Source organism: Schistocerca piceifrons, chromosome 6 (assembly GCF_021461385.2).
Source record: "Schistocerca piceifrons isolate TAMUIC-IGC-003096 chromosome 6, iqSchPice1.1, whole genome shotgun sequence".
NCBI lineage: Eukaryota > Metazoa > Arthropoda > Insecta > Orthoptera > Acrididae > Schistocerca > Schistocerca piceifrons.
In genome coordinates, this window is record NC_060143.1 from 507,572,293 (window position 1) to 507,580,331 (window position 8,039).

The following is an 8,039-nucleotide window of genomic DNA, read 5'->3' on the forward strand; positions in this document are numbered from 1 at the left end:
GACGTACCGTCGAATTGCTCAACACGTGGGGCGTGAGGTCTCCACAGTACATCGATGTTGTCGCCAGTGGTCGGCGGAAGGTGCACATGCCCGTCGACCTGGGACCGGACCGCAGCGACGCACGGATGCACGCCAAGACCGTAGGATCCTACGCAGTGCCGTAGGGGACCGCACCGCCACTTCCCAGCAAATTAGGGACACTGTTGCTCCTGGGGTATCGGCGAGGACCATTCGCAACCGTCTCCATGAAGCTGGGCTACGGTCCCGCACACCGTTAGGCCGTCTTCCGCTCACGCCCCAACATCGTGCAGCCCGCCTCCAGTGGTGTCGCGACAGGTGTGAATGGAGGGACGAATGGAGATGTGTCGTCTTCAGCGATGAGAGTCGCTTCTGCCTTGGTGCCAATGATGGTCGTATGCGTGTTTGGCGCCGTGCAGGTGAGCGCCACAGTCAGGACTGCATACGACCGAGGCACACAGGGCCAACACCCGGCATCATGGTGTGGGGAGCGATCTCCTACACTGGCCGTACACCACTGGTGATCGTCGAGGGGACACTGAATAGTGCATGGTACATCCAAACCGTCATCGAACCCATCGTTCTACCATTCCTAGACCGGCAAGGGAACTTGCTGTTCCAACAGGACAATGCACGTCCGCATGTATCCCGTGCCACCCAACGTGCTCTAGAAGGTGTAAGTCAACTACCCTGGCCAGCAAGATCTCCGGATCTGTCCCCCATTGAGCATGTTTGGGACTGGATGAAGCGTCGTCTCACGCGGTCTGCACGTCCAGCACGAACGCTGGTCCAACTGAGGCGCCAGGTGGAAATGGCATGGCAAGCCGTTCCACAGGACTACATCCAGCATCTCTACGATCGTCTCCATGGGAGAATAGCAGCCTGCATTGCTGCGAAAGGTGGATATACACTGTACTAGTGCCGACATTGTGCATGCTCTGTTGCCTGTGTCTATGTGCCTGTGGTTTTGTCAGTGTGATCATGTGATGTATCTGACCCCAGGAATGTGTCAATAAAGTTCCCCCTTCCTGGGACAATGAATTCACGGTGTTCTTATTTCATTTTCCAGGAGTGTAGAACAGTGATAAAAGTGGTAGTGCGACCTCCAGACCAGATGTGAGGAAACGCAGATCAGCAAATCGTAAGTAATTACATTTTTACAAAAAATCGCGAAGTGAACAGTTTGATAATCTACAACTAACAAAACTGTATCATTATAGATCCCACTGATTATGCCTTAGAACAGGAGAAGAAGAAACGCGTATGGGATAAACAAAATAGCTAGCAGCAGAAAAGGCCGTTTGACTTGCAAAACCAGTATGGTGATACGACCAGCTGTGCTGCCATTCATGAAAATCATTCCTGCGGGTGTTTTCCAAAAGAATAACGCTTACCCACATACCGCTGTTGTAACCCAACATGCTCTACAGAGTGCCGGCGTGTTGCCTTGGCGTGCTCGATCCCCAGCTCTGTCTCCGCTCGAGTACTTTTCGGACATCATCGGATGACAACTCAAGCGTCATCCACAAACAGCATTAACCGTCCCTTTGTTGACCGAAAAAGTGCAAAAGGCATGGAACTTCATCATACAAACTGACATCCGCCAGCTGTGCAACACACTGCATGTACGTTTGCATGCTTGCATTCAACCTTCTGGCAGTTACACAAGTTATTAATGTGCTAGCATTTCACATTTGCGATGGCTTATCTGGTGCTTTCATTATTCTGTGATCTTGCGCAGTTATCACTTAAAAATGTTACCTAGAAAAATATATTCCTGACATTTCATTGCTCTAGGTTTTCTCTCCGTCAGTGTATTTCTTTGAATTTAAAACACATCTGGTCTACACTTAAATAGCGGGGTTGGAAGGAGTGGCGACTGTCTCTTAGGAAGCCGTAAAGCGATTTTTTATCTGTTTTTTTTTTTAAATATGTATCTTTTGCCTTTATTTTTGGCGGACTTGGATGTTCTGATATTTAGTCTTTCTACAATGACCTTGTTGTCAATAATCCCTGTATCCCTCATGATGCAGCCTATTTGCTGTGTGTAAGGTCTGTCGTAGGGTAACGTAATAACAGGCAGCGTGGTAGTGACTGCGAGTTTTATTGTACGAGTCACACAGTAATGGGTGAAGAGTTTGCTTTCACTTAATTGTCACGTGTATAAAATGGGAGAGGCCACATGGTTAACCAAATGTTAGAATCTAAAATTTGTTTCTTACCGAGTGCTAAATGCCAATAAATCACCGTATTTGTGATTTAACACGTTAATCGCTAACAGAGAAAACCATATCCGTCTGTTATTGGTACTAATCCGCCAATCTGACGACAAGATTCCTTTCTGACCTGAAAGATATCGACTAAATTAAAAGTGTTTGTTTACTGCGAGAGTGAAGATAGAAGGCAAGTGAAGGTGAGGACCTTACACCAGGATTATTTGTTGTTGAGAGGTCAAGTTCCTTTTCGCAGCCATTCACACTCTGAGTGGGCTCCTGAATTAATCGTTAAAATAATTTTCAGAGAATGCATTCATTACTATTTCGGACGACGTTTTATGCATAGCACCAATTTTAATGTGTATTTAGACCAACATGTCGAGAGTATACTGAAGCCACCACCAAATGGAATTGCTTGAGTGAGGTACCTGTCTGAAATGAGACTAAAATTTTCTTTGAACTGTTCAGCAACTGTGTCATTAGGGTCCGGGTAACATATTTGGAAACGGTGGAGGTAACATGTAAAGACGGAACATGGTCGTGACGTATAGCTGTGCCGCAGAGTTCCTTTAGTCACTTCAGGCGGTTCAAATGGCTCTAAGCACTATGGGACTTAACATCTGAGGTTATCAGTTACCTAGACGTAGAACTACTTAAACCTAACTAACCTAAGAACATCACACACATCCATGCCCGAGGCAGGATTCGAACCTGCGACCGTAGCAGCAACGCGGTTCCGGACTGAAGTGCCTAGAACCGCTCGGCCACAGCGGCTGGCCTTTAGTCATTACTATCCCTGACATGAAGTCGTATCCAGTGGCTGACCGTATCATGATGGTGAGAGGAGTAACAGTGCACTCTCAAACGCAAACCATTGGAAGAGTGGGACCTCTGTCCACTTCGCCACTGTACTCGCCAGCGACAGCGTCCAGGTTATACTATATGCTGCCAGACCTGGTAGCAACACTAAAGACAAACAACACTAATGTGCTATTGTGGCCATTCTGTTTGTCACAGAGAATTACAGTTCTTGGCCAGTCATATAACTGCCACCGGTGTAGACGTGTACGAAGTAAGTGACTTCCGACCATGCCGTCTGGGTGCTTCACCATTTTTGTGTGGCAGTGTGTTATATAAGACGTCTCACACATCCATGTGTCTAACAATCTGATGGCGAATGACCACTGAGACCACTACATGTTTTCTACTATTTGAATAACATATCATGCATCGTCTATTTAATAAGAAAAGCAAAAGTTGAAAAAAGAGCCAGCAAGTACGAGAACGTGGACCAGTTGATGGGAAAGACCAGCTTGCTCCCATATAACACAGGGAAAACAGCAATGCTTCGCAATTGCTAATGGTGTATGGGGATTGAATACACGTCCTATCTCCTTCTGTGACATCTCTCTGTCGATCTCCTCCACATCCTTCTGTATGTCTCCTCTTTCCCCTACCCTCTCTCCCTGTCTATCACCTGCTCTCTCTCCTCTAACTGTCCATCTCTTGCTCCCCTCTCTCTCTCTGTCCTTCTCATCCTCTGTCCACCACCTGCTCTCCCCCTCACTTTCTATCTCCTCCTCTTGCCTCTCTCTGTCCATCTTCTACTCTCACCTCTTCCCAATGCCTTGTCTCCTTTCTTACCATCCATGTCCTCCTCCCCCTCTCCTCTCACCACTGTGCACCACATGCTCTCCCCTCTCATCTTCATCTTCTCCCTCCACCTCTCTCTAACCATCCATCTCCACCTGCCCCCTCCCTCTGTCCATCTCCTCTGCTCATCACTATGCACCACCTGCTCTCCCCTCTCAACTCCCTGCACCTCTCTCTTACCACCCAGCTCCTCCTCCCACCTCCCTCTGTCCATCTCATCATTTCACCACTGGTCACCACCAACTTTCCCCTCTCACCGTCCATTTCCTCCTCCCCCTCTCTATGTTCATGCCCTTCTCTCACCACTGTCCACCACATGCTCTCTCCTCTCATCTCCACCTCCTGCCTTTCTCTCACCATCCATCTCCTCCTCTTCCTTCTCTCTGTCTGTCTCATCCATCCACCATTGGTCACCACATGCTTTCCCCTATCTCTGCCCATCTTCTCTCTGTGCCTCTCTCTCACCATCTGTCTTCTCCTCCTCCATCCCTGTCTTCATCTCCTCCTCTCACCACTGTGCACCACCTGCTCTCCCCTCTCACCTTCTCCTCCCAGTCAGCATAAGGACACTGTGGGCACAGATGACAGCGACGTTGAGTGCCCTCCAGCTGCAGCAACAACAACAATCGTCCTCCTGCCTCTCTCTCCATCCATTTCCTCCTCCCCCTCCCTCATCCATCTCTTCCTCTCGCCACTGTGTACCACCACCTGTTTTCCTCTCTCATCTCCTCCTCCCATGTCTCTCTCACCATCCATCCCCTCCTCCCCTCTCTCTGTCCATCTCGTCCTCTCACCACTGGCCACCACCTGCTTTCCCCTCTCCCCTCTCCCCTCTCATCTCCTACCTCTCTCTCACTGTCCATCTCCTCCTCCTCTGCTCTCTCTTCATCTTGTCCTCTTACCACTGGCCACCACCAGCTTTCCCCTCCCTCCATTCATCTCCTCCTCCCACCTCTCTCTGTCCATCTCCTCCTCTGACTTTTCTCCACCACCTGCTCATACCTCTTCTCGCCCCCCCCCCTCTCTCTGTCTTTTCCTTCCTCCACCTCTCTCAGCACATTTCTTCCTTCCCCCCTCTCTTTCCATCTCTTGTCCCCTCTTTATCTGATCTTGAGCCTTGTCTATTTTTATTGCCAATGAGCCCTTAGCTGTAAATTGAAATCACTTAAGAGTAATGGGAAAATCTATTGGCATTATCTGTGTTCAGGACATGAGAGAGATCGCACCAGCTGCTGAATCAGCAAGGAAGCTAACGTCAATGAGAGAATTTCAGATAGTTTTAATCTGCGAACAGGTAGGATTACAAAGCTTCACGCGATTGAAATTGCTTAGTAATATTTTAATTGTAAGCCGATGAGCCATAAATACAACTTTCCTGTTTTCAGTTAAAACCGACTTCGCGGAAGTAAACAAAACAGCACGTTGTTGTGTATATAACTTTTGTTTAAAGTCATATACAAGGTGCTTCAAAAAGGACTTTACAAGTTTCAAATTCATATAAATAATTCGTATTACCTACAGATATGACTGTAGTGTCAGTTTGTAGGGAAATACATCAAGCTTTGTCTCGTTTAGTTCGCTAGTGCCGAATCGCACCGTAAGGAGCGCTAGCGAAAGTTGCGTTAAAGGTGGCTGCCTTCACTGGACCTAAGCGTGCTAGCTGTGTGTTTTGTTTGGTTTGAAGACTCGAAGTCGGCGACAACAGTTGAGGAAAATTTCCGTACCAAGTACGGCTAATGATCCTTCTGGTAGGCCTAAAGTTTATGAGTGGCATACATATTTCGTAGAAACAGCGTGCTCGGTAAGACATGGTAAATCATCAGGTCGTCCAAGCACATCTGACGACGGCGTTGAGCGAGTGACACAACGTTTCGTCAACAGCCCTACGAAATCGACCCGGCGTGCATCTCGCGCACTGCAAATCCCACATACGACTGCTTGGCATGTGTTGAGAAACCGTTTGCGTTTGAAACCGTTCAGTTTGACGATCGTAAAAGCAATAAATGACAGTGATAAAATTGCTCGCAAGAACTTCTGTGCGCATGTGTTAATTTCATTACATGAGGATGAACATTTCTTGGACAAAATCATCTTTTCTGATGGGCCGACTTTCCTCTTAAGTGGCAAGGTTAACGCACATAACTGCCGGATTTGGGGCAGTGCAAATCCACATCAGACATTACAGCACGTTCGTGATAGCCTTAAACTGAACGTTTTTTGTGCATTGAGCAAGAACAAAGTGTACGTCCCCCTTTTTTCCCGTGAGGGAACGATCAGCGGGATAATGTACCTGGATATTTTATAACAATTTTTTATACCACAGATCGATGAGGATGGCCTAGAACAAAATGTTTACTTCATGCAAGATGGTGCATCACCCCATTGCCTGGCTGACGTCCGGGAGTTTTTCAGTGACCACTTTCCAGGTTAATGGATTGGCCGTGATGCGCCAACTGCGTGGCCCTCACGTTTCCCAGACCAGACACAACTCGATTTTTTTATGGGGTTTATCAAGGATATCGCATCTCTACCTCCTGTTCCGACTTCTCTACCTAAACTTAGAGCAAGAATTTACGCCGCCACTGAGCGAGGTACACCAGCAATACTATATCGAGTTTGCGAAAAAATTGAGTTCCGATGGGATGTGTGCCACATAAGCAATGGGAACCACACACAACATCTTTAGTTTAAAGTAAAAAACTTGATGTACTCGTATTTCCCTACAAAACAACACTAAACCCAGCGCTATATCTTCAATAAATTTATAAGAATTCTTAAAGTTGTAAAGTTCTTTTTGAAACATCCTGTAATAGGGTAAGTATATATATCGGAGAAATAATGCATCCACACTAGGGGTTTAAATGCCATGCAATCGTATTTAAAATTGACTATGACAAAGAAAGCGAAATCGCACATTTTCGCTGAACACACTTCCTTTCTCGCAGTAGGATTCAACAGGAACCCTGTATATTAATGTTGAAATAAATTTCTGCCAAGTATAGGAGGAAATGTAACTACCTGAGCATTGGGGCCGATGTGTGTTATGTACGCATTAATTTTATGTAATTGTTTATGCAACCACCGTTCCACACATCAGTTCGTAGTATGGCTAACGAAAGCTTGGACACGATGTGTATTTAAAATGAGATTTTCACTCTGCAGCGGAGTGTGCGCTGATATGAAACTTCCTGGCAGATTAAAACTGTGTGCCCGACCGAGACTCGAACTCGGGACCTTTGCCTTTCGCGGGCAAGTGCTCTACCAACTGAGCTACCGAAGCACGACTCACGTCCGGGGTACTCACAGCTTTACTTCCGCCAGTACCTCGTCTCCTACCTTCCAAACTTTACAGAAGCTCTTCTGCGAACCTTGCAGAACTAGCACTCCTGAAAGAAAGGATATTGCGGAGACATGGCTTCGGTAGCTCAGTTGGTAGAGCACTTGCCCGCGAAAGGCAAAGGTCCCGAGTTCGAGTCTCGGTCGGACACACAGCTTTAATCTGCCAGGAAGTTTCATATCAGCGCACACTCCGCTGCAGAGTGAAAATCTCATTCTGGAAACATCCCCCAGGCTGTGGCTAAGCCATGTCTCCGCAATATCCTTTCTTTCAGGAGTGCTAGTTCTGCAAGGTTCGCAGAAGAGCTTCTGTAAAGTTTGGAAGGTAGGAGACGAGGTACTGGCGGAAGTAAAGCTGTGAGTACCGGACGTGAGTCGTGCTTCGGTAGCTCAGTTGGTAGAGCACTTGCCCGCGAAAGGCAAAGGTCCCGAGTTCGAGTCTCGGTCGGGCACACAGTTTTAATCTGCCAGGAAGTTTCATATCAGCGCACACTCCGCTGCAGAGTGAAAATCTCATTCTGGAAACATCCCCCAGGCTGTGGCTAAGCCATGTCTCCGCAATATCCTTTCTTTCAGGAGTGCTAGTTCTGCAAGGTTCGCAGAAGAGCTTCTGTGAAGTTTGGAAGGTAGGAGACGAGGTACTGGCGGAAGTAAAGCTGTGAGTACCGGACGTGAGTCGTGCTTCGGTAGCTCAGTTGGTAGAGCACTTGCCCGCGAAAGGCAAAGGTCCCGAGTTCGAGTCTCGGTCGGGCACACAGTTTTAATCAGCCAGGAAGTTTCATATCAGCGCACACTCCGCTGCAGAGTGAAAATCTC

General features: G+C 47.5%; 1 non-coding gene across 1 annotated transcript; it reads left to right on the forward strand.

Annotated features, from left to right (window-relative positions):
• The first annotated feature begins 7,301 nt into the window (after positions 1–7,301).
• Positions 7,302–7,376, forward strand: Trnas-cga. Its single transcript has one exon. It is a non-coding gene; the product is annotated as a tRNA-Ser (tRNA).
• Positions 7,377–8,039: the final 663 nt, after the last annotated feature.